The following is a 25609-nucleotide window of genomic DNA, read 5'->3' as shown; positions in this document are numbered from 1 at the left end:
GAACTCTAAAGGTTCGACTTTACCTAAAACATGCGGTCCCTAAGTCTTCAACATATTTCTTCACTAGCTGGAAGTATATTTTATGGGTTGGGTAACCTCAAAAATAGTTTTATAACTTCAATCCTTACGAGTTCGAATTACTTAGGAGTAACTATTTGGGGTGAAAAAATGGCTGTTCAATAGTTGGGGACCGTTTCACTATTATGCTGTTAAGTTTTACCAATCGATTTCTTCTTTATAACCCAACCATATTCGATTTCTAATATTTGTGTACCAGTATTTATATTTTCACATTGATATTTGGAAAAAAACGAACTTGAAACCTAAAAATGTTGGGCCCAATGACAGGTACTCGAGTTTCAAAAAGTAAAACGTTTTAAACAAATTTAAAGGCCCAATATTTCTGTGTGCAGCTGATATTGAGCACCTAAACCACGCCCAGAAAAAAAGCAGCCAAAGTTAGGAAACTTTTTCACAACTCAGAAGAAAATTCATTCAATAATTTTTCTTTTTTAAAACCGATGCAGGTTTTAGGTATGAACATTTTGCTGTAACGAAAGACCCATGATATATTTATTTACCGGCACCAGTCGGATTGCCATAAAGGCATAATCATATTTTCTCAATATGCACCTGTAGTGCACTCTAAATTTGTCGTCGATCTGTTGTCTTGTACCTGCACCGGTGGTTTTTTTCTGGGTGACACTGCGGTTGGCAATTAAAATGAAAATTCGAAGTGAAAAAGCGAAATGCAGAGAACCCAACCAACCACCCATCCACCCATCCACACATGACAATACAATTGAATTCGGCCTTGTCGAACTGCGATGACGGATCGAAGCGGAGTGGAATGGCAATGGAAATCGGAAATGAAATGAAATGGCTTAAGCCGGGACTTACAGAAGCCCCGGAGACATCTTGGCCGTCATCCCCATCGCGTCACTCCGCCGTCTCCCGCCGTCTCCCGCCGTCTCCTGCCGTCTCCCGCCGTCTCCCGCCGCCCGCGATGCATTTCATCTCCAGGACCCGGGACCCAGGCCTCCATCCCGGCCCCGGCCCCGGCCCCGGCTCAAGACTCCGTGTGCAACCGCTGGTGGCGGTCTGCCGGATTAAGCAAATTTCGCTGTAAAACTATGGAAATTTCCGTCAGCCATGCACAGCTTGCCAAAAAACTTACTCCCGGCAGTTGTGCATAGTGGAGCAGGGGCTCGGCGCCTGCACTCATGCGACGCATGTGCATACTACACTGCGTATAACCGCCCATGGGGCATATGGCAACTGTGCATACTTTAAAGTGGCGAAATTTGGAACTCCGCTGGATCTTTGGCAGTATTAAATCAGGAAAGTTTTCGCCTACGCTTACCTGTTGCTGGAGGCTTTGCTCCTCACCTAGAAGCAATGGAAGTAGCCAACAAACAAATAATTACATATACAACCATACTCTACTTAAGTTGATCTAGTCTAAGTTCTTTACCATTCAAGATCGATGTCAAAATAGGTATATGTTAATATAGTTCCAGGCACCCCAGCGAAAGCATCAAAGTCTGCAAATAATTTATACAGCCCTCAAATAATTCCAACCTACCAGACAGTGAGTGCTTCTTAACATGCATCAATCCGCCAAGAAGAGGTCGATTCGAGCACGGAACTTTCGCAGTGACCACCGCAATTAATAAACATTTGTCGTGCAATTGGTCAAAATACTAACCAAAAGTTATCCCCCATAAATTTGACTTAAGCACGAACATAAGCCAAGCACATTTGCATACAAAGTGGGAAAGCGGGCGCCTTGTAGGGCGTGGGGAAAACGAGGAAAAGCGGGGAAAGGCGAGGAAAAGCGTAGGAGCAGAGAGCCCGTAACAACAAGTTCAAGGGGGAAGCGCCAAAGTCATATTGCCATAATACGCAGCTGTAAACAGCCTAGACAGCCCGTCTGACTTTGGGCCTTCAGAGGTGCTGGCTTAGGTGGGCGGCGTTTGCCAGTAGGCGGGCTCGGTGTCTGTCAAAATATTACACATTAGCATGCATGAAAAATGAAGAAATGCGCGAGACACGGCCAAATTAGGTTGTAGCGGGCGAGCAGCGACACCGAGACACATAAGTATGCAAACAAAGGGTGTGTGTTCTCGCACAGACGCGGCCAGTGCGATAGCAGCTGGTGCGGGGATCCTATGTGTCGTTGATTCGGTACTTAGTACTTGTGTGCTGTTTCCCGTCTGGCGTTCGGCAGCCATCTAAGTATCTGTTATATCTTCTTGTTTACATAAAAGTAAAATTGTACATTTTGTGAAGTCATTGAGACTTCTCCTAGCGATTTTCTCAATAGCTTCCATCGGTTCAAAGCTCCTGCCAAAATAAGACGGTATCCCACCGCTTAATAACGATGCCCTAATTAAACATTTAAGCCCGCCATACTATTACCCTGATCTCCACTGTGCTTGGGTGAGCTGCTCCTACGGGGAATAAGTTCACCGCTGACACACAAACTTGCTTATACTTATTCACACAGCGCGCACAGACATTAGTCAGGGTCCTATATGCGGGCATATGATGGTGCCCTTGTCGAAGGAAATACGCGAAGTTCATATTATAAAGCATATAATGTGGGGCACATAGTGGGGCGTGTGCCACAGACACGCACACTCTTCAGAGCCCGAACACTCGGCATCACTTGCAACTACTGGTGTGTCTTTGAGTTAACTTGGCGCTCTGGAAATGAACTTGCCAAACACGTAACGAAGGTCATGTGGCACAACAGCGCCAAACATGCCACTGGAGCTGGAGAAGAGGGAAAACAAAGGCGTCTGGCAGAGTCCCCAGCAGCAGAGAATTGGAGAAACGACGAGGAGCAGCGCGCTGGAACAAGGTTGAAAAAAGGCTTGGGGATCGGAATTTTTTGTGCCCGTAGTACAACACGATGCCAGAATTCACTCGCTGAATTTTCTAAAACTCAAGCACTGTTTAATTAGACGGTGGGAAACATAACGCACGTTACGTACGTATGTTACGTATATTATTTTAATACATTTTTATGCCCGTTAATGGGTAAGGAATGTGACGAATGTTACGATTTGGGGCAAGGCAATGTGGCACATTCAAGTGCAGTTTCTCAACAGTGTTTTGACAATGGAAGTAAAGATCTAGCCATGTCCGTCTATCCGTTTGAACACTCGGAAACTATAACAACTACGATGTAGACAGAGTAGAGATAGGGCAGAATCTAGAGAATCCTGTGCACTCAGAACACTATTAAACCTGAAGTCGGGCAATCGCCATACATTATTCTTCAAGACGGCGAATAATGTGCTCAGGTATTTTCTAAATTTTTCTCATTATCGAAGTACGTATATCTAAACACAGGCTTACTGATGAGGTGTACTTAATATGAAGGGAGTATAATACATTTTTATCACACAAGTTGATACCAGAACTCTGGTTTGGGACAGTCACTCGACTTCTACCACGTAAAGAGGTTTTTTCTTGGATATTAGAAGATTTGTCACAACATTAACCATTCATTAAATTTATCTCAGACGTCGTAGATTTTAGGTTTCCTATGTGAAATTGCCTATTATAATTTAAATGATTCCGTCAGCCTAAGAAAGAGTATGGTAAACTTCAATGCTTAGGGAGTGTTAGATGTTATGAATAATAAATGCGGTCGTTTTTGTAGATTAATAACTTTAACATGTGAGTGATCAAAAGATAGGGAATTTTAAAGGCTATTTACTTAAAGGCATTACCCGAAATCGTTAGGGCCGTTTTTGAGAAATAAAAGAAAATCTAAGGCACTGAATGAAACTCCTTTATTTTTAAGGATATTCGGCCAGTAATTGAAAGTGTTGAAGCTGTAAGCAAATATAGACCTTCTTTGACTGTGAATTTCTTTCGCTTTGATCCTTCATTTCCGTCCAGTCATCAACTCGATATTGTCTTAGATTACTCGTATGTTGGGCTAACCTTCCACGCGGAGAAGTAATTGCTTCGTGAAATTGAGCGACACTGCGGGATTAAGTCCCGGTGAAATGTGCTCCTCTGCTCACATCCTAATTGCTGCACGAACTGTTTGTCCAGATATTGGTTTTCGCGTTCGCCGCTGGGCACTGCGTACTTGGTTGCACTGTACTACCGCCGGCTGCAGCACCAAACACATCTGCAATTTGCCGCATTCCCACGCGAGTTTTCCACCCGCGAGGACCTCGCCCTCCGGGCTCCCGGCTCGGACGACTCTTATGCAAAGCATATTGTTCCTCATTATCTTCACAAGGATTAACGTGTTATCCATAGCACGCGCGGCCGCTTCCCATTACGCTTAGTTCTGCTTTCCTCTGGCTCCTTTCTCCGCCTCTGCTTCTGCTCCCGTCCCCCTTTCTCCGCCCTTTCTCCGCCCCTTCTCCGCCTTTCTCCTGCACTCTCCCCAGCATTTTTGCGCCGCCCTTCGGCTTGCTTTGTTTTTTCAGCGCTGTTCCTGTTGATTTTTGCATGTCGCTGGCTTTGGTTTCCCTGGGCTTTCCCTCGCCCTCACTGCCCCCACGGCCCTCCTCCAGATTTTCCATTTTTTAGAGTTCTCCGTGTGTTTTTTGAACTCTCTCCGCGTGCTAAGTACAAGCCTCTTCTGGCAGCTTTTGGGCGCCTTGCGAGCGTCAAATGCGTAAGAAGAATTATTACCGCATTTTTCCTTTTTCCTCCTTGCGCTCCGGCAGATTTGCACGTTGCCTTTGGCTTGCCTAACCATCCGGTTATGTCGTGCACCTTCTCCGCCGTGGTCCCGATGCCGCGGATCCGGGTTCCCGCGGCCCTCGAGCCGGCGTATTGCTTACAAATTGTGCGTCTCCTCGCCAGCGGCGGTATTTTCCGATGCAATTTCTGCCTTTGATGTCGCTCATACGCCGTGTTGCACGTGGCCCCCGAGGATGTGGCTTGCTTTATTTTTGGGCGAAATATCATCATCTGGCAGGCAGACCACGGGCTTCCACATTATGTATCATCAACTTTCGCTTCTGTGACTTCGCGTATATTGATAATATAATTAAACCTTGACTAACAGTCGGTTCACGTGCCAAACAACGCGCATTTTAGGTATGGCATTGTGTTCTGAAATAGAGCGAATACAGCTGTCGACCTGTTTCCAGCTCTTTTCTGCGGGCTAGCCAGCCTTTGGCCTTTGGCTTAACGTGATTACCTTGCCATCCGAGACCCGCCTCGCATCCCTCATCGCACGGCTTTGTTTCTGACTTGGGCTCTGCGCTCCTCTTGTTTTGGCAGTGGATTCTTTTCACGATAAAAACACGGCGCTGATACAATTGCGGAGGTAACAACAAAATAATAAAACAGAGCACACAGAGCGCAGAGCAAGTAGGAGGAAAATAACACAAAGCGTTGGGATTGATTGAATTCCGAATTTTTAAGCATTTCGCCGCAGTCCGAAATTTCGTTAGGCAAACTGCGGAGCGAGTGAACGGAACCGTAAACTGCTACAAAAGAAGCAAGGCAGAAAGCCAATGCCAGATGAACACGAAGAAGGCCATAGTCGTGTGTCTCGGCTATCAGATACCCCCTACTCAGCTGAACGCAGCAAAGGGGAGATGGGAGAGACCTACCCGCTATTTCAATATATGGTAATGCGGGCGGCAGACAGATTTGTGGGTGTGGCAAACTTTTTGGGTGTTAATCGATACTCTTTGACGACACGATTATCACCTACCCATGCTAAATCAGATAGCCGTAACTCGGCCAACCGTCTTCAAAATACACTAGTCGACATAAGTGTTTTTTCATGTTTTGTCAAGGAAATAATCAATCAATCAGTGTGGCACTGCGTATGTGTATAAAAATGGTTCAACAGATGTGAACACAATTTTAAAAATATCAACATTTTAGAAAATCGCGGATTGATGGAACATGTGCCTCCGCGCCTCGATCTTTGAGTTATCGAGTGGGGACAAGCTAGAGCCCTTAGTTCTTGTTCGAATCAAAAGCAAATATTCCTTGCTGTTGTTATAGGTTCTTCTATTTGAAGCTCGAACCTCCGAATAAAAAAATGGCATTCAAATTAAACACGGTTTTGAACAACAAGTAGTTCAAAGGAAAGAAAATTTCATTTCCTACCCCATTAAAAGTAATGAAAAGGACTTTAATGCTGAAGGGAATGACTTCTACTCACACAGATATGTTGCATAGGTTTTGTGAATTGCGTCCATAAGAAATAAAAAACACAAAAATGAAAAGAGGAGAAGCAATTTAAAGTTGTTATTGCGAATGTGAGCCAGTTTTAGTTCCTCGCTTACATGCTCAATTATAGGTACTTGGAGTCCTACATTTTCACAGCTATTGTCCATGTGATAAACTATTTTTTAAAACAAAGAACATTTTTGGTCAAGAAATTTCCATCTACATGTAAATTAAATGCGTTAGCACATATGTATTAAGTGTTAAATTTAACCAGACAAAACTTATAGTCACTGCAAAAAGAATTCTTCAACCTTATTCCACTAATATGCATATCACATCTGCCCAAAACCTTGAAAACATTTTAAGTGAAATGTATTTGTCTCATGAATACCTATCCAGTGATTAAAAAAAACCTACTCTACTTTGGGAACTCTGATCTAAAAGTGTTTTTGACCTATAATTATCCAAGCTCAGTCATCTTTTATGTTAGGGAAGTAGGGTTAGATTAAAAAGTAATATTACATACCGAAACGTGATACTTGATCATGATAGATCTAAACGCACAACTTCTTGAATCATGATTAGTAAGGAAAAGTAGTACGCTACCTTTTCTTGACACATGATACATTGCTGCCATCGTGTAAGTTGGGGAATATATCGTTAAAAATTAACAGGAATAGTGTGGAAAAACCATGAAAGCAGTTAAATTCTTTACAACTGTTTGGGCCTTTTTGATTTTTATTTGTCCACGATTGCTGTTGCAGACGATATTTGTTAGAAACGTAATTTTGTTTGTGTGGTAATTGCCAAAAGCTTACTCTGAATAAAACTAAACCTAAAGTCACCGACATCGACCTATTTTTGTCGGCAAGCTTTAACGGCAAGCTTGCCAGTTTGGGACTAGATATTCTTTAATATCATGGCTAATTTTACTTCATTTTACGGTAATGTATATATTTTTTTTTATAAAAACGCTTTTTATAAGGTAGAAATATTTTCTAGAAGGAGGAGGGAAATATAGACAATTTTAATTAGACAATAATTTGCCTTTCTGAAAAAACATACATTTTTTAATTTCGATTCGAATACGATGAAGATATACTTCCACTAACACCAGCACTATGCTTTACTTTTCACAAGTAAAAATGTAAGAATGTGTATTTATTGTGTTTTATATTTTTTCCTCTTTTGTCAGTGTCGAAGTCAGAGAGTCCGAGGTAGAAGAACAAACGCTCTACAAGCACGAGTCATTGCGTTAAGGTAAGTAAACCACTCAAATTACGGCCATTTTACTTCAAGAGTAAAATCATAATAATAATTATATAATAATAAATATAAAATTAGAAAATCTTTTTAAGGGAAAGTATTTTACAAAAAGAGTTTACCACGCCAACTCCTACGCCCACACACGTCCAAAACGATTAAATATAACCACCTAGCCGTATGGTAACTATAAAATCCGTGAAGACAGGTCCAAGCACCTCTAGCAACACCAGGACCTCCACATCTCAACCACCCTAGAAATTCGTTATTTCCGATTGCATCTTTAGTTTCCATAGTTACAAGAACGACTTATTTTGAGAATTGTTGCATACAGTTTTCTGTGTGTAAATAAGAAATATTTCGAAATTTTCATTTGGATACACTACTCAATACTTACCAAGGAATAAGAGTAAGCGACGGGCAGGGCGGTCGAGAAATAGAAGAAAGTTCTGTGAAAATAAACAAAAGGCGGCGGGCCGAGAAAGCAAGAATGAAAAAGAGTGTGAAGAGGACTTGTGCATATTGAATTAAGCGACAAGTGCAAGCAAAGTTTGAGGGTTTTTAAACTGTTTACGTGTGTGTGAAGGGGCCCGAAGAGCGGTGTGGGTGCGTAAGTGAGTGCATGGGTGGCGAGGGCCATTATTTTGTTATAACAATGGCGAAAGTTTCGAGCAATGGCAACAAGCTGAAACTTCGGGGAGTCCCCTCACCCAGCCGCCGCCTCAAGTGCACCGAACACTTAACACAATCAATACACGCACACACACGCACATTGGAAAATGGAAAACGGGAGAGGAAAATGAGTTAATGGAAACTCTTAGCCAGTATTGTGATTTGACAGCTGCGTGTAAGCTTGCGAACAAAAGACGACTACCCCGAATTCTTAAAAACAAGAGGGAACGCCAGAGCACCGACTATCCGATACTCAGCGAGGGAGATGGAGAGATGGAAGCAGCAAAGCGACTGTCACCAAGATTACAACTTAATTGCCTACAACTTTTTAGAGAGTTAAAATGTTAAAACATTCTATCATGGGGTCGGAAACGCTTGCTACCTCTGCATACTTTACATACATCTACCTCCTACATACTTTTCTTCGAATATCGCATACCGACTCTACGAGTAAGCGGTATAAAAACGGAATATTTATACCCTTGCAGAGGGTATAATGATTTCAGTCAGAAGTCAGTCAACGCAGTGAAGGAGACGTTTCCGACCCCATAAAGTGTATATATTCTTGATCAGCGTCACAAGACGAGACGATCTAGCCATTTCCGTCTGTCCGTCTATCCGTCCGTCCGTCTATCCGTCCGTCTGTCCGTCCGTCTGTCCGTCCGTCTGTCCGTCCGTCTGTCCGTCCGTTTCTACGCAAGCTAGCTCCCATAGGAACAATCGAAAAATTAGTGGTAAAATAATATTGAAAAACTATATCTTCGGTGTTTTTTAACTTATAACCTCCTACGCTTGGAAATAACATTTTTTATTTGGCTTTGAATTCCGAATTTAATTTTATCAAAATCGGACGACTATATCATATAGCTGGCAAAGGAACGATCAGAAAATTAATAGGAAAACATGAAATAAAAATGATATCTTTCGTTTTTTTTTAACATATAACCTTATGAGCTTGAAAATAACATTTTATAATTAGTTCTGAATTTCGAATTAAATTTTATTAAAATCGGACGGCTATATCATACAGCTGTCATAGCAATGATCGGATAATTGGTGGGAAATAATGTGAAACAAATTATAGGATTGGGGCTTTTTGACATTTTATCTTATAATATTGGGAATTCAATTTAATAAAATTATTGATTATTTTTTATGGCTGCAAGGGTATACAAACTTCGGCTTGCCGAAGTTAACTTCTTTTCTTGTTTTTTCTAAAACCAAAATAAATCGCCTTTCAAAAGAGAACATTTTTTAGATTGTAAAAAAGAGAAAAAAAGTTCTGCGTTTTAGAATTTTGTGCGTCCTGAATTTGAAAAACCTCCATATCGTTAAAGAATTTCGAGAAAATAATATTTTTTGGAAATGTTTTTCCTTTTTATTTTTAAACATATTAAGTGTTATAATAATTTAATATTAATATTAGTTAAATAATATTTACAAACAATATCAAATGGCAAACAGGGAGAATAAGAAGAAAAGAGAGAAATCATTTTAAAAACATTTGATAAACCTAAAACCCAAGAGAATAAAATGTGAACTTCATGAAATGTGCTTCATGTAATGCTTCCGTGGCGCAGCAGACTCCGGGGGATTGAGATCAGTTTCTATATTCTATATAAAATTCAAGGCTAGCTCTAAAATATAGTATGCTTGTGTTCTGAGTATAGAAAAAACTTTGTAGATTAAAACATTTTTTTTATTAAAAAAAAAGGTAGTCATTCATTTTAAGAATATACTTTCCTTTATACATAAATTATACACATACATATCGCCATAAAACCAAAATATTATATAAATACAGTAGAGATTCCAAAAACAATGGCTATTTTCATGGTGTTTTTCCTTGAGTGTAAAAAAAGTTTGCCGTGCCAACTCTAACGTCCTCAACCGCCCATACCAATTTACCTACATTCAAACTATGCACCACAACTTGAGCTGAATGCTAAGGAATCTTAATATAAAACCTCGTTTACAAGGACAAAATAATAGTAAAAAGAGGAAAATCTTTATATTTATTATAAAAATGAGATTACCATCATCTACACAAAAAGGTTCATATAGATTATTTTTTGGCTAAGCTATGAAGATAATGATACTCATAATGATCAAAATGCAGTCGGTGAAACCAGGTCTAGCCATTCCTAAAGAACCCCCAACTGCACAACGGTCGGCCCAGAACTTACAGCTTGAGGAAAGTAGCCTCTGTTTGCAATTCAATCTCGCGAAGAAAAACCCTCGTCTAGTGCTTTTCCGGCGAAGAGAAAAAACTTCAGCTCAACTTGGAAAAGAGCAAGCTTGAGAGTGTAAGTTCTCCATCTCAACTTGGAAAATTCGGGCCATTCCCATGCGTACGGGGTCTGGTGTTTGTTTATCTAATAAAAGCGCTCCCAATACACAAACGCATCATTATCCATTTTCTATTTGTGCGTGCACAACCCATGGCCCCAGGACCATTCATTCATTGATTCATTCATTCAGCACATAACAATCCATTTAAGCCTGTTTTTTCGAGTTTCCCTTGGCCGATTGTGCTACACATTGATGAGGGCCAAAAACAAGGAAAAAAGTTAATAGGGATAGCCAGTAGAAATCCAAAGCCAACATATCAGGCAAGTATAGATACTCGTTAAAAAGGGGTTTGGCAAAAGCTATATATACACTGCACTCGTTACTTAAAGAGTAAAAGGTATATAGTATTCGGGAAAAGTTTGTAACAGGAAGAAGGAAGCGTCTCCGCTTGTACTTGGTTTTAGCATGGTGTTCTTCCCTGAGTGTAAGAAGTAGGCTTTCAAAACAGAAGGTGTCATATTTCAGAATTAGTTTTAAAAAATACGTAACAATTTTGCTCTGGAAACCCCCAACAACCCAATCCTAGATACACCACAGATGAGTAACGAATACCATTTTTATAGGGTTCCAAGCATTATTAGTACCGAATTGAGTAGATATTTATGAACATACCCGGTCCCAGTCCCCTGTTGAGTAATAAACCCAAAAAATACTCACCAACTTTTCGTGTTAAATTGCCGTGAGGTTTATTTTCCTGCACCGGCTGATTGATGCATTAAGCCATGTCGGTGCCTTTGTGTGACCGTCCATCTCACGAGTCCATCCCCGAGGAAATCCCATTCCGATCCAGTCTACCCCAATATCCACGCAGGTCTCCGTAGGCATTTAGCCTTTGATTAATGATACTACGACGATAGCCAGCGGTGTGCCATAAAAGTCGGCGGATAAACAGAATGAAACCTAGTTATGGCCAAAATGCAATGACACTTAATTAGACGCGTGCCAAATGAATTTATCTACATTATAGAGTTATCTGGCCCATTAAAATCCGACGCTGTTCTGGGCTTTTGCTTTTTAACGAGAAAATATAGCTGCATTGTTGTTCCCTACTTATTCTCATCGTTATTGTTAGTGTTATTGTTATTGGCGCTGTCCTTGTCACCAGAGGAGCGAAACTAAGGAGAGGAGGAAAATGCGCGTCTTTTATGACTTCCGTTTGGCTAAAATGCCGCAACGGTGCCGTGCTTGTGGTGCAAAATTCGAGGGGGTGGTGCGGCTGCAGCTGCAGTTGACTCCACGCTCGAGTGCAGGAGCCACCCCAAAGGCGCGCAGGAAGCCCATCCAAAAACTCCCGCCAAAGGCAGCTGTCATCGCCAAGTTTTGTTTGCAAAATAAAACTAACAAGCAAAATTGTAATGAAAAGCACAATAAACTGTCAGTTAAAATATGAAAGACCCTGCTATCCGTCTGACTCGTGGAGCACCTATCGCCACTCCTGGCTACGATCCCTAGGAACCACGACGCTTCGAAAAGGACCACTGTAATTACCAAATTTTGTAAATAAATTGAAAAGTTATATAAAGAATCACATTACTGGATTTGAGAGCGTTTTGTTCTTGGCTTCGCACAGTATTTGCTGAGCTTCTTTAAGGCACAAACATGCTGCGCGTTCTTGAATCAAGAATAAATCATTTTTAAGCCCCAAATCATCCGAAAATAAATCATCTCCTTAACATGCAGGATAAATCAAGTACGACTGCTACTTAACTTGAGAACAAATAAAATAACAAGAAAGGATGTTATAAGAAATAATCAACTTTAGTAAATAATTTTTTCATATTATTTTCCCACCCGATGACTGAAATCAGTATACCGTCAGTATACCGGCATAAAGATTTTTCTTGACAAGACCAAACATTCTTAATTAAGGTACTTAAATTCAATACAAAAATCTAATATTATAATTTTAAAACAAGTAGATTTTGTACTAACAACATAAATATTTCATGTTGACTTAATAATATTTAATATTTCACTTAAGATAACATATAACATAACATCGTTCTTATATGTCTCAAAAATTTCTTTTCAGTTCAAAACTTTATTTTTACATTTTTTAAAAATATTGTTTGTCCATATAATAATAATTATTGATTTTGCCCAGCTAAGGGGAGCGGAATGGAGATATTTTAAAGCGCCATATAAAGTGGGCATGGGCGGCATTAGTCTTGAGATTTCAAAAAAAAAAAGTAAAGATCCCCTCGAATTTGCCTTTAATTTAGTTCAGCTAAGATCGAAACAAGAAATTGCAAATTTTGTAGCGTAAAAATAGAGCGTAAGCTGTGTTTGTTTGCACACGGGTGTATTTTATTCGAATCCCATGATCATATTTAGCCGCATCCTAACAATCAGTTTTACGTACCGCAATCTTGCCTCTAAGTCTCTTTGATCTCTGCAATCGGAGTAAATAAAGGGGTTAATCCGATCCATGGGTGCCCTGGGTAAACTTCCTGGTAGGCTCGGCCCACTCTTGGGAAGATCATTATAATACCAGGGTAAAAAGTTTTGTATCTTGTAGATTTGAACTTCATAATGACAAGTAGGCCTCGTCATAAAAATACGCCAGGAACTGTGATCTTTCCAATTTTCCCGCTAAACTAGCAGAGCTTTAAAAAATTGTAGAATACATGTTCTTCAGTTATCCCAGCTCTAATTGTCTCCCATGTCAGGCCAGTGTATCGCCAGTGATGTTGATCACGCGCATATATACTGCATAAGGAGGGAAACACCTCGTAGCGTTACGGCTTTACTTACTTTTGCGCTACTTAGAGTAGTAACTCATAGAAAACTTATAAACGTACCTTGCGCCCATCAAATTTACCCTAGTTTTGTGGGAATATTTTGCATATTCATGTATCCTCTCAGCACATCTGCCTACAAGTGCTGTAAGTGACCCCATTAAATCAGTTCAAGCTGAACCCATTGCACTCGCTAACAGCCCTGCAGAGTGATGACAATTTGCGTTTATTCCGGGCCTGGACACGTTAACAATGCAGAGGAATCCTCCCATTTTGCCCGACCAGGACCTCGCCAACGTCTAAGAGCTATCCTAGCTGTGCAGTTTGCAGTCATCAGGGTAGCGGCGCAGCCTGTCGCATCCCTGCCGTAAAAGTAAAATAAAATACAATACACTAACAATAACTATAACAATAGCAGTAATAACAGGGTTCCAGGATGTGGGCGTGGTCCAGCCGACAATGTCTGAGTCGAAATAATTAAATAAAATCAACAAACAACAGGGAACAATGGTCGGCCAAAAGAGTAAATTGCTAAACAACATTCAGAAAATTAAAAGTTATGGAGTTGTCAGCGAACGCAACAACATTGTTGCAGAGTGTTTTGGGAACTGCTAAGGATTAATTATAAATACAAATAAATTCAGAAAATACATTCAAATCACTGCTGATATTATTGAAAGAGCTTTAAAATGCAATTAAAATTCACTCTAAATCGATGCATTGCAGCGCACTGTGAGAGAGAACTGGTGAAGCCTGTTTCTAATAAACAAGACTAGGACTTGTGCCACTTCCTTCACAGCCAAAAATGTCTTGGGATACTATTGAAATGTTGTATTTTTGTGAAGGTACATTCGGTGCGATTATGTATGAAGCTCGATTTATTAACGTTGATTATGTCTTATAACTGCAAGGGTATACAAACTTCGGCTTGCCGAAGCTAAGTTCCTTTCTTGTTTTTTCATATTTTCCGACAAATTTTCCGATTGTTTCTATGGCAGCTTTATAATATTAATAATAATAATAATTTTGATAAAATTTAATTCGAAACTCAGAACATATAAAAAAATGTTAGTTCCAAGCTTAGAAAGTTATATGATACAAACAGCGAAGATATTATTTTTATTAAATTGTTTCCCCGATAGTTCCTATGGGAGCTATAAGATCAGGCTGGTTTCAACTTATATACTACCAACAATAGAAGAAGTCTTTTGGGAAAATTTCAGCCCGATAGCTTTAAAACTGAGGGACTAGTTTGCGTTAAAACGGACGGACATACGGACATGGCTAGATCGACTCGTCTAGTGACGCTGATCAAGAATATATATACTTTATGGGGTCGGAAACGTCTCCTTCACTGCATATAAAAATAATACAAAACTTAACTACTTTGTTTGTTGCAATTTTTATGGATTGTTTAGAACGATAATACCGATTTGAGTAAGTAAATAATAACAAATATATTCGCCTAATAATAAAGTATGAAATACAAAAATAGTTCTTCTAGAGAATTGCATAAATTTATATCGCCCATTCTCGTACATATTAGATTTAACTTATTATAGAATTAATTTATGACTTACATTTTAAAAACACAGTTTTATATGGGTAAAATGAACGAATCATTCTTGTCATATTGATACTAAATTTTCGAAAATATCAAGCTGACACCAGGATAGTGTCAAGTTGATGTTCTTTGTATCATAGATTGTTTGACACTCAATAGGATTACATTGACACTTTGGTAGGGGCACAATAATGAACTTTCTTGTGCAGTGCGAAGACTTTTTCTGAGTTTTCGAGGTACTGGCTAAGTCGATTAGTTACTCGAATGTACGCGGTTTTCTACACTTCTATTGCTAAAGTGGGTTTTCTATGTATAATAGTTATTAAGTACTTAGCTTCTATCCCACTGCCTTTGAATCGGCAGGACATTCAGAGACAGTTCAAAAAGGCGTTCCGCGGCACTCCAAATTGCGCGAGAAGATCCTCCTCCTAACACTCCACCGTTTCCTCTGACTTGACCCTGCAGTTTAAGTGCTAGAAATGTAATGTATTAGTCTGCCAGACTGTGTTTTTGGCGACTTTGTTTGAAAATACATCAATGAAAGCGTAAAGAGTGTGTGTGGGCCATAAATCTCGACGCCTCAGCTCATTTGAAGCACTAAATGTTCGAGGAGCGACAGCAATTAAGAACGGCAAACACCGAAGGAGCATAAAAACTCCGCTGCAGCTTCCTTGCAAGACTACTTAACATCTCCTTCCCTAGGACCTGCCCCTGCACTCGCTCCTATTTTTCCTCGAGCAACTCTGTTGCGTAAATGACAGTCGTAAAATGTAGAAAATTTATGCTGCTTGGTCTAGAAAACGACATAATATCTTGTGGGGTTGGTTTTAAAGTGCTACAGGACACATGGAATACTATCCCCAAATTTATTAACAAGCCAAGGAATCCCTTCAAAATATTGGTCGAAGTGGCGGATAACGTTCTAAAATTAATTTAAAGTTTTGACAAACGGAAATTCCTAAGTAGCACATTTTAGATGAGAGGAAAAACTGCGTTTCCATTCACTTCGTTGTTTAAAGGCCTGCATTAAGCGGTTGACCGCTAGAAATTGTCTATCAAACTGGATACTCGTGGTGAAGGAATTCAAGTCTCTTAAAGCGGGCCTATCCTGCAGATAGAAGCATACCTTTGAGACTCAGTAAAAAGAGTGGGCTATGGTAAACCGAAGGGATTTCCGACGTTATAAAGTGGAGTTAAGCTTTTTAAATGAGGTTTGTGTCAATCGAGCGAAAATCAATCTCCTCTTCGAATCGCTTAACTTGCCCGCCATCATCTTTTCGAATGGCGTAAATAAGTTCACCCACCTTTTGAAGACAACAATAAAATATTCATTGCTTGTTTATTGAATGTAATTTAACAACACTTAACCCGCTCAAGGGCGTTCGGCCAATCACAGTAAAAAGTGGAGGAATCCAGGACCAGTCCAGGCGGCCATCAAAGGGTATTTAATCAGATTTTTTACGACCAACCAACAATAAAAATGTAAATAGACACGAAAGGATTGGCCCGGTCGCTCTGCCCGCCGCTTTCTGCGGAGGAAAAGCGACTGGGAAAGCCCTATCCCAGCCTCTGACCACCACTAAACTTTTCTGCTACGTTTAATATTTGCTGTTCTGTTAAATTCTGTCCGTTTTCCGTTTTCTGCGCCCTTAAGCATCTTCATTCTGGCGATTGGCTGACTTCGCCTTTTATGGCCATATGCCAACGCCGGGCCGTAAAAAAATATTGTTTTACGAGCGGCGGGGGGTTAAGTGAAAATGTCCATCGATAAACCCAATCAGTCGTCAAATTTACCACTGGCCTGTGTTCAATTAAATGTCCAACATTTTATTATGCAGAAGGCCTGGGATGGGCTTTAAAAGGGAACAAAAATGAATATGTACTGTCCAGGCAGGCGATATGTACGTATAATTAATTTCTAGAAGCTGGCAAAAACTTTTATTAGCTTGTTACTTATTTGAAGGCTGTCAGACCAGAGTACTATGGAAATTACCTTGCCAACCTGCCTTCCTAGAAATCTGCCAGCCATCCACTAGCTGTCGTATTACGTAGAATAATTAATTAATTTTGCAAAACAGCCGGGCGCATTTGACTGGCAAAAATTTTGCAATTACTGTAATTGTATTTGCTCAGCAATAGTATTAACGTTCCGAGTTTTGGCCGAAATTTTTATTATGCTCTCAGGCTTGGCTTTATCGGCTTCTCTCAGGTGTTCCGTTTTCAGTATCATGAGAGGTTTCCAAAGAACCTACTTTGGCTAAAAAAAATTGATTCAATAGAACATATTTCATGGCAGGGCACAAAACTCTTAGTTCTATTCAGGTAGTACATGAATAAGTCGGATGGGACAACCGTCTCCGTGGGATCGAATAATTTTTACAACAGTGTTTTCCATGCAATTTTTAAAAGTGAGAAAAGTCGCAAATAACATACGCACTCTCAGCGCTTTAAGTTTTATAATAAGAAAAGTAAATTAATGGGAAAGAACTATGATGGCTTTTGATTTCTTTTTATACCCTTGTAGAGGGTTGAAATAATTTATTTAGTTCTGAATTTCGAAACTAATTTTATCAAAATCGGACGACTATATCATAGTCATGTCATAGGAATAATCGGAAAATTGGTGGGAAAAAATATGAAACAATTTAAGCTTCGGTGTTTTTTGACGTATTATCTAATACTGCGAATATCAAAAATACAAAAAATTTGGAAGAGTTTCGAATTAGCTTTAATAAAATTCGTCAAAGAAACGGTCAGATAAATAATTATTTATTTTTTTAATACCACAGCAGCATACCTTAAAAATTTAACTCGGTGCTACTAACATTAATTATTTCTTATAACTACAAGAGTATACAATCTTCGGCTTGCCGAAGACAAGACATTTTTTTGTCCCATTATCATTTGTTAAAACACATGGAAAATTATCAATCAATTGCTTAAAAAAATTGCGTGATAGTACTATTTTGCGGATTAAGATCCCAAATTTCCGTTTTAAAATTAAATTTAGTATAACGATCTGCAACCATAATATGGTCAAGTTTACCCATAAAATACTTATTATTATGTAATAAGTAAACGTAACTTATTTTATTGAAAAACATACAGACGGCAACGCACCAGCACGCACATTTACCTTGTATAATTTTAATGCGTGTCGCTTTGTGTAATGAAGAACGCTATAGTCGAGTGCCTCGACTATCAGATACCCGTTACTCAGCTTAAGGGAGAAAAAAGGAAATGGAAATATATAAGCGGTAAAGCGATACCCACCTACCTACTATTTCAATATATGGTAATGTGGGCGGCAAACAGATATAAGCGTTTTTTAGGTCAATCGATAGGTACTACTGAAACCAATACATTTCAGTTAACACTTTTTTCTAGCATGAAAACAGTAGGCGCTATTGTTTTTTGGGGAATCTTCTAGCTTTATAGTTTCCGAGATCTCAGTGTTCATACGGACGGACGGAGAGACGGACAGACGTACTTGGCTATATCGACTCGGCCGACTTTAGGGGCCGAATGCTTTTCTGAACCTAGGAATGAGAATGCTCGGGTTTCTAAAGTCAGCACCGTATGTTTTTTTCCAATCTCCAATAGATCTCTCTGCTTTGACTAAATTTACTAATAAAAGGATGTTTTACTGAGGAACGCGCTCACAAAACTGCCACAAATTGTAGATTCGCAAGCCCCGATTGACTTGGCCGCCGGTGTAAGTGGGGTATTTTCCGTTTTCATTTCAGGTTGGCATACAGGTAAAACATTAACAGGGCTATACATAAGGATAATCTGGCTCTTGCTTTTAAAGCCATTGTTTGTCTCCATTGTGTGCTTGTGACTTTGTTTGTGCGAGCAAAAATGTGTGCGGGCGAAGTAAAATCCATAAATATTACTGTAACAGTCCCCGTTACATTTCCATGTCCGTGTTCCCTTGCCTTGTTTTCGCATTGATTGTTACGTGTTGCCGTGCCGTTCAAGTTTTCCTGGCTCCCGCCCGACCCGTCCGCATTTCCGCATTTCCGCATTTCCGCCCCCATTTCACAATACTTCCCCGCAGTATGCAGGCAAATTGGTTTTTTATGCATATTTGGTCACACGCGCCGAAAAGGCATCCTAGAAACGGATGGCGGAGATTGAGATTGAGAGAAGTCGATGGGAACACGGCCTGTCCACTAACATGGACAGCGTCCTGTTCAGAGGTGCCTGCTGTGGATGGGGCTCAGGGCAAAGAGTACCTTCGGTATTCGTACCTAGAATAAATTCGTACCTAAGAATAAAAGCCTTTGTACACTCAATACAATGTGCACTTTGAACAAATGATACTTCCTTCTATTTCCCAGTTTTTCACCAGATCGCACGATATGGTTTCATCCTATGAAGTTGAGCCTTGAATGGTTGGGCTGTGAAAAATGTGATTGCCTTTAAATTGAATGGCATAAGGTCAGTACAAAACATTTAAATATATTGTCACTCAAGAAGTACCCAGGGTCCCAGCTCTGGCACCGACTCCTATAAGGAATTTGAAAACTCCTTTAGCCTTCTGCTAAACGTTGTTAGGGCCCTATTCGCCTCGTCTTCGCCGTCTGTCCCCAGTCGAAGGTCCTCCCTCCGAGCTTGTATTTTATGTTCTCGTTCTGAGCTCGTTTGTGCGTTCGATTCGGTGTTGTTGTCTCCGCTTGCATAAATTTATTACGAAATAATTTGCATAATTCGTTATTACTCAGCATAAACAAAGTGAAATTAAGACGATTTCTTTTTATGCCTTCACAGCGCCTTCCTCCGACCCGCCCCCGCCACTTGACTCCACTTCGACTCCCGTGCCTCGTCCAATCCCCTTTCGCTTTTCTCGTTTCCCAACTGTTGTGCGCCTATTTTGTCAATGTCATTTGTTTAGTCAAAGGCTCAGCTCGACATTCGCCGGAATCATTAGGATGATGCTGCGTCCCAGGAATTTTCCGAGACACCTTTGGTCGCAGCTGCTCGAGTTTTCAAATCCTGGGCATTTGTTTTGCCAGAAAAATTGGGATGTACCCAGCGCAGCCCAAATCCTATGCCCGGATGGCTTAATATGCATGATTATTGTAAAGCTATTTGCATGATTTCCAAAAAGCAACTAAAGAGGCTACACAGCGGGGTTCGAGGGGATTTTGTTAGATTTGAATGTGATAATGGAGCTTTATAAAGGGAATGTTCCATAGAACCAAGCTAAAATCCTGTTATTTCTCGAATGGCTAATTGCGCTATTGTTTTTAGATGGGCGCTGCTGCATAGGCGCGTGGAAACCTATAGATTTGAAATCACTTAGAAAGTGTCCAAGCAGACGCAATAAATTATACTTGGATTCCAATATGTTGCGTACTTTGAGGTCATTTCTCTTGGGACTTACAATTTTCCATAGGTTTTTTTACCCCCTCTCCATATAGATACTCCCTATATATTGGAGCTTTCGGGGCCTGTTCACTTTGCCAAGTTCTCACACAACTGACCACTGCCAGAAATTTGACCCGACCGGCGCCATTTCACATAAATATCCACACGGATTCCCGTAAACACATTTAAATATGGCCACACATATGCAGACACCCGTAGGTGAAATACATTTTGTAGCTTTTGAATGCTAACTGAGTTTGCTTTTCAATTTGATTTGGTTGTCTAAGCAAATAACGTGCGCCAGCTCGCAAGTATAAACAAAGGATGTACTTGCAGAGCGTGTGTGGCTGTTTGTGATAGTGTATGTTTCCGAGAGGAAAAGGAAGACGGAGGGGCGGATCCTTGATACTTTAGACTTTGATGGCCACTCTGCGGAGGAAAGCGTCCTGCGCTCGTCCAATCTCCATACAAAAGCACTACTTATTATGCCAGTAAGTAAATATTATTCACGTTAACTTCTACAAATAGTTCCCACACACAGATACTCGCAGTGGATAGTGGGGCGTCTTACACTTATAAAAACCGAATAAATTATACAGGAAGTAACCACTTTGTATCGCCTTAGTAATTATTATACTTAAACCTGAAGTAAAACTCAAGTTTGTACACTTTTCTAATATACTAAATTCAAATCATTATTTATTTTAATATATTTTTTTGCGCCCAAAAGGATGACTATATATACTATACCTATTATGGTATATATAGGATGAAAAAGGCACAGTTTAATAAAAATGATATGATACACCATTTTTAATAATGGTACAAAAATGTGTTACAAATTGTACAGGTAGCTTTGATACCCACTTACACAGAGGTGAAATCAGATTGGATTACATGAAGGCCGCGAGGCTAATGAAGCTATCAGAATAAAACCTTTAAAAATATCGTAGGTATGTAGGTAGTATATAAGTTGGAACTAGCCGGATCGGACAGCTGTATCCTATTGCGCCCATAGAAGTAATCAACAAAATATTTCTAAAAAGACGTACAAAATATGTATATCTTCAGTGTTTTTGACATATGAATATTATTCATATAATATCTCAGAATTTCGAATAAAGATTTAAAACATATTAATATGAAAATATAACAATGAGTTCTATTCTGTTTTTCGGGAACATTTACGGAAGTAAATTAAAGTGGAACATTATACTAATGTTTCTGTAATCAGTGCGTTTAAACGACCGTTAAAAAACGACCTGTAACCTACCTTTTTTACTTTATTTGTATTTAAACTACGAGGGCCTAACATTACGGGTTAGTTCCTTCTGTCAGTTGGCAGTATAATCAAATTTTATGTCAAAGTCATTATCAAAGAAAAAAGGAAGTTAACTTCGGCAAGCCGAAGTCTTTATACCCTTGCAGTTATAAGAAATAAGCAACTTTAGTAACACCATGTGCAATTTTTAAGGATTGTTGCTGACTTCAGTGATATTAAAAAAAATGATTTCATTCTTATTTCTAGACCATTTTTTTGACATCTATATGTTAGAGCAGTCCGACTTTTATTAAATTGAATTCGAAATTCTTAAAAATATAAAAAATTATATTCTCAATATTATAAGATAATATGTCAAAAAGCCCCAAAGCTATAATATGTTTCATATTATTTTCCCACCAATTTTACGATCGTTCCTATGGCAGCTATATGATGAAAATTCAGAACTAATTAAAAAAAATTATTTCCAAGATTAGAAGATTATAAACTTGTTTTTAAAATTTTTTCCCCGATAGTTCCTTTGGGAGCTATAAGATATAGTTGTCCGATCCGGCTGGTTCCGACTTATATACTACATGCAACGGAGAGAAGACTTTTGGGAAAGTTTCAGCCAGATAGCTTCAGAACTGACAGACTAGTTGGCGTGGAAACGGACGGACGGACGGATATGGCTAGATCTACTCGTCTAGTCACGCTGATCAAGAATATTTATACTTTATGGGGTCTGAAACGTCTCCTTCACTGCGTTGCAAACATGTAGAAGGAAGCGTTTGCAACTCCGTTAAGTATATATATTCTTGATCAAGATCACTAGCCGAGTCGATCTTGCCATTTCTGTCCGTCCATCTGTCGGTCCGTACGTCCGTATGAGCGCTGAGATCTCGGAAGTTATAAGAGCTACTGCAGTCAGACGAGCCATGCAGATTACTGGACTTCCTGTGCAGCGGAAGCGGTTCAAAGCCCGTTCTAACGCCCACAATCCACAAAAATCTGTAGCGCCTACAGTTTTAAAATTTAACTGAAAAGTATTTGTCTCATCAATACCCATCGACTGATCTAAAATGTGCCACGCCCAATAACGCCCACATAACATATAATGAATTAGCCGATAGTTGGCGCTTTACAATATCCAATATATAAGTAGCAATATATATCTCCATTTTCCTCTTGCTCCTTTAGTCGAGGCACTAGACTATAGCGTTCTTTCTTGTCTTATTTTCGATTTCTTGAAGAAAAATCTTCGTTTTTCGTGACCATTTCGCCATAATTTTGAATGGCTATCCCCTAAGCTCAAGAGACAGCTTCGGGGATCGCGCTTCGAGTCGGTTGATTATATTTAAAAAATCAAGGACTGCGCTGATGTTGACATGTTGTCTTAAATAAATAGAATTTTCGGGAAATGATTACTTAAAACTAATTAATTGATTTAGAAGGATACAAAGTATTTTTTATTTGGCAAGCAAATTTAACTGCAGTGTTTTATAAATGAAGATGTCCTAAAACGTGCAAAACATTTTGTTCGAAATGATACGACTATTTTTCAAGTGCTTTATCCCAGGAACGAGCAACTTGGCTCTCGTTGATGCCGGGCAGGACCTTGTTGTCCTTCTTGTTCAGCCCTTCTTCCAGGCACACTTATATACACACTATTTTATTTATTGCCCTCACTGCTTACCTTTTGTTTGATGAAGGAAAAAGGCAAGGGCTCCAAAGAGAGAACTATTTTAAGTTCTTTTCAAGCTGCTTTAATGCAACCTTTTCTTCAAGAAATTACCAAAAACACGCTGTGTGTTCGATCCATCATTAAATTAAATTTATCGCCTTAACGTTCGATAAGCCGATTAGATGAGACTTCACTTCTGTACTCTTGCAATATTTTAAATTCAATTGCGGAGGAGTAGAAAGCCTAAATAACCATTTTAAAATAAGTGATACATTAAAAATAACACTTTAATTATACTTAGATATCATCCGTTATTCCACAATTCGTTACGGACAAAATTAGAATTTTCAATGATTGATTGACCCAAAAAATTTACCACGCGCACAAGACTAAAGTCGGTCTGACGCCCCCATTTAAAAAAAGTGTAAATGCGATTTTCGTTTGATTCAATTGGACCATTCATTAAAAAGTTAAAAGCTATTAAAGTTTTCCCTGCTATGTGGAACAGTTTGCGGAATCGGAAACAGTCCCTCTGGAGGCCACAGTCGCTCTGGCCCCGAACGCAAATGCCTGTGGCGCCCATATTTTAAAACACATTTTATTTTATACTATTTGTCAATATCTATCGCTGTAGCAAACGTTGTTAAATCGGGCCATTATTAAATAAATTAAATCGGTTAGCTGAGTAATGTATGATAGTCGAGGCACTATCGTGCTCTTACTTTTTTCTGTGTTGGTTTCAACGAAAGCGTGACCAAGGTATTAGAGTAAAAATGCTGATGAACAGAGCTTTTGGGGCGGTGGATTATGTATTATTATACAGAATATATGCTCTACTACATGTGACCAAAATTATAGTACTTTCTGAAGTTAGTAGAGTACAGCCGATAATAAATGTAGCGAGCTTAGGTGCCAATTTCCTTAATGGGCAAGTTGATTTTGGAAAGGCCTCTTCGTGGAATTCATGGTTAAAGAAAAATCTGAATTTGCTTTGCATATAAAAAGGCGACTGCAAAAAGCAGATTGTCCTGCGGTAGGTGCACTTTCTTTTTGTCGGCGGTAAGGTCGCGGTAATGGGACCACAGGAACACGTTAAAGCGGCTAATAAAATTGTGCTCATTAAAGCAAAGCCGACTTTTGCCCCGCAGATAAAACGTAAACAGGTTAGAGCAGAAAATGAAACCCAAATCGGGGTCCAACATCTCACCGTCAGCCGACGGCGGGTCAACAGAAGGAATGGAGGAAGGCTCGGAGAAATGGCAAAATGGAGAAAGCGCTGGAAATAAGAAAAGCAGAGGCAAGTGCAAGCCGCAGTTGCGACACAAAAGAAAAATCAGGAATCAAGAGTTTAGAAGTGAATACAGTATTGAGTGTGTTAGTGCACATATGTATGTGGGATTGCCCGTCTCGGAGTGTAGGCAAGTGCACTTAAAAAGGCTCAAATTGTGTTTGACACCTTTAATACTCCCTATTTATTTTGATAAGCTGTAGGTTGCTGATTTAAAGCTTCCATTATTGCATTTGATCCCAATGCAGTGTGCTTTGGTCATAAAATTCATTTTACAGTGTGAGTTTTTGTTGATAAGTTATAATTTGGGCCAACCGAAGGTGTCCTGAATATTTTCAGTGTCTTTGGCTTGCACCATGAGAGGTGGCGGAGCCGGAGTAAAAGTCCTTGCTGGGACTTTTGTGCTACCATGAATACGAATTGCATTTTTCGAGGCGACGATGGGCGAGTTACACTAGCAGAAATTAAAGTTGAAAGCCGAGGCCCAGCCAGTCTGAGGGTCAACTGCTGGTCAGCTCAAGACCACTTTCCCACCGCCGCTTCCTGCGGCGCCACTTGAGTGTGGGCCAGGAACAAGATTATTTAACTAGCGGCAACATGCACATGTGAAAGCCAAAAGAAAAGCCGGAGAGCAACATTCGGAAAACAGGGCCAAGCGAGTGTAGGCAAACAAGTGGGGAAGAAAGAAAATGTTAATGGCCCTCGGTCTCCGGCCATCTCGCTACCCACTTGTTATCCCTGTCTTTCAGTGGGTACGGCATATTTTCGCAGCACACAGAGAAATACATTAGTATTACTCTTAATTTGAAAATATTCACGTCAAAAGACAGCAAGTTGATATTATTTAGATTGATGTATTGGAAATGGAGCTATCAAAAACAAAAAAAAAATAAATAAATAATGTAATAAAAATAAAAACAATAGTTCTTACGTTTATGATAATTTTTATATTTTGCGTAAAATGAGAACTCTGAAGATGGAGTTCAAATTAAGTATGAGATAGGGTACAAGCTGTACTCACTTACAATAAAATCAGGGAGACTGCCTTAGTCGACGGTCTCGACTATCAGATACTCCTCACACAGCAAAGGGAGAAGGAGATTTTTGGAATATGGAAATAGGCAAGCAGCAAGCGACTGTTTACAACTCGCAACAGCGCCACCTAGCTTCGATTCCTCTATTTGCTTATAACTTTTTAATGGATGATCCGATTTTGACCATTTTTGGGTTTAAGATAGATGTT

At 39.6% G+C, this 25609-nt stretch overlaps 1 protein-coding gene across 1 annotated transcript in view; it reads left to right on the top strand.

Moving 5' to 3' along the window:
- LOC108028903 (chaoptin) overlaps positions 1-25609 on the top strand; it is a 229236-nt gene that overhangs the window by 26092 nt on the left and 177535 nt on the right. The window contains exon 2 of the mRNA XM_050884708.1: positions 7367-7431. The gene's annotated coding sequence lies outside the window, so the exon portion shown is untranslated. The remainder of the gene's footprint in view (positions 1-7366; positions 7432-25609) is intronic.

This window comes from Drosophila biarmipes, chromosome X (assembly GCF_025231255.1).
Source record: "Drosophila biarmipes strain raj3 chromosome X, RU_DBia_V1.1, whole genome shotgun sequence".
In the NCBI taxonomy this organism is placed as follows: domain Eukaryota; kingdom Metazoa; phylum Arthropoda; class Insecta; order Diptera; family Drosophilidae; genus Drosophila; species Drosophila biarmipes.
Note: the sequence above shows the minus strand (reverse complement) of the source record. Positions and strands in the feature narration are given on the sequence as shown.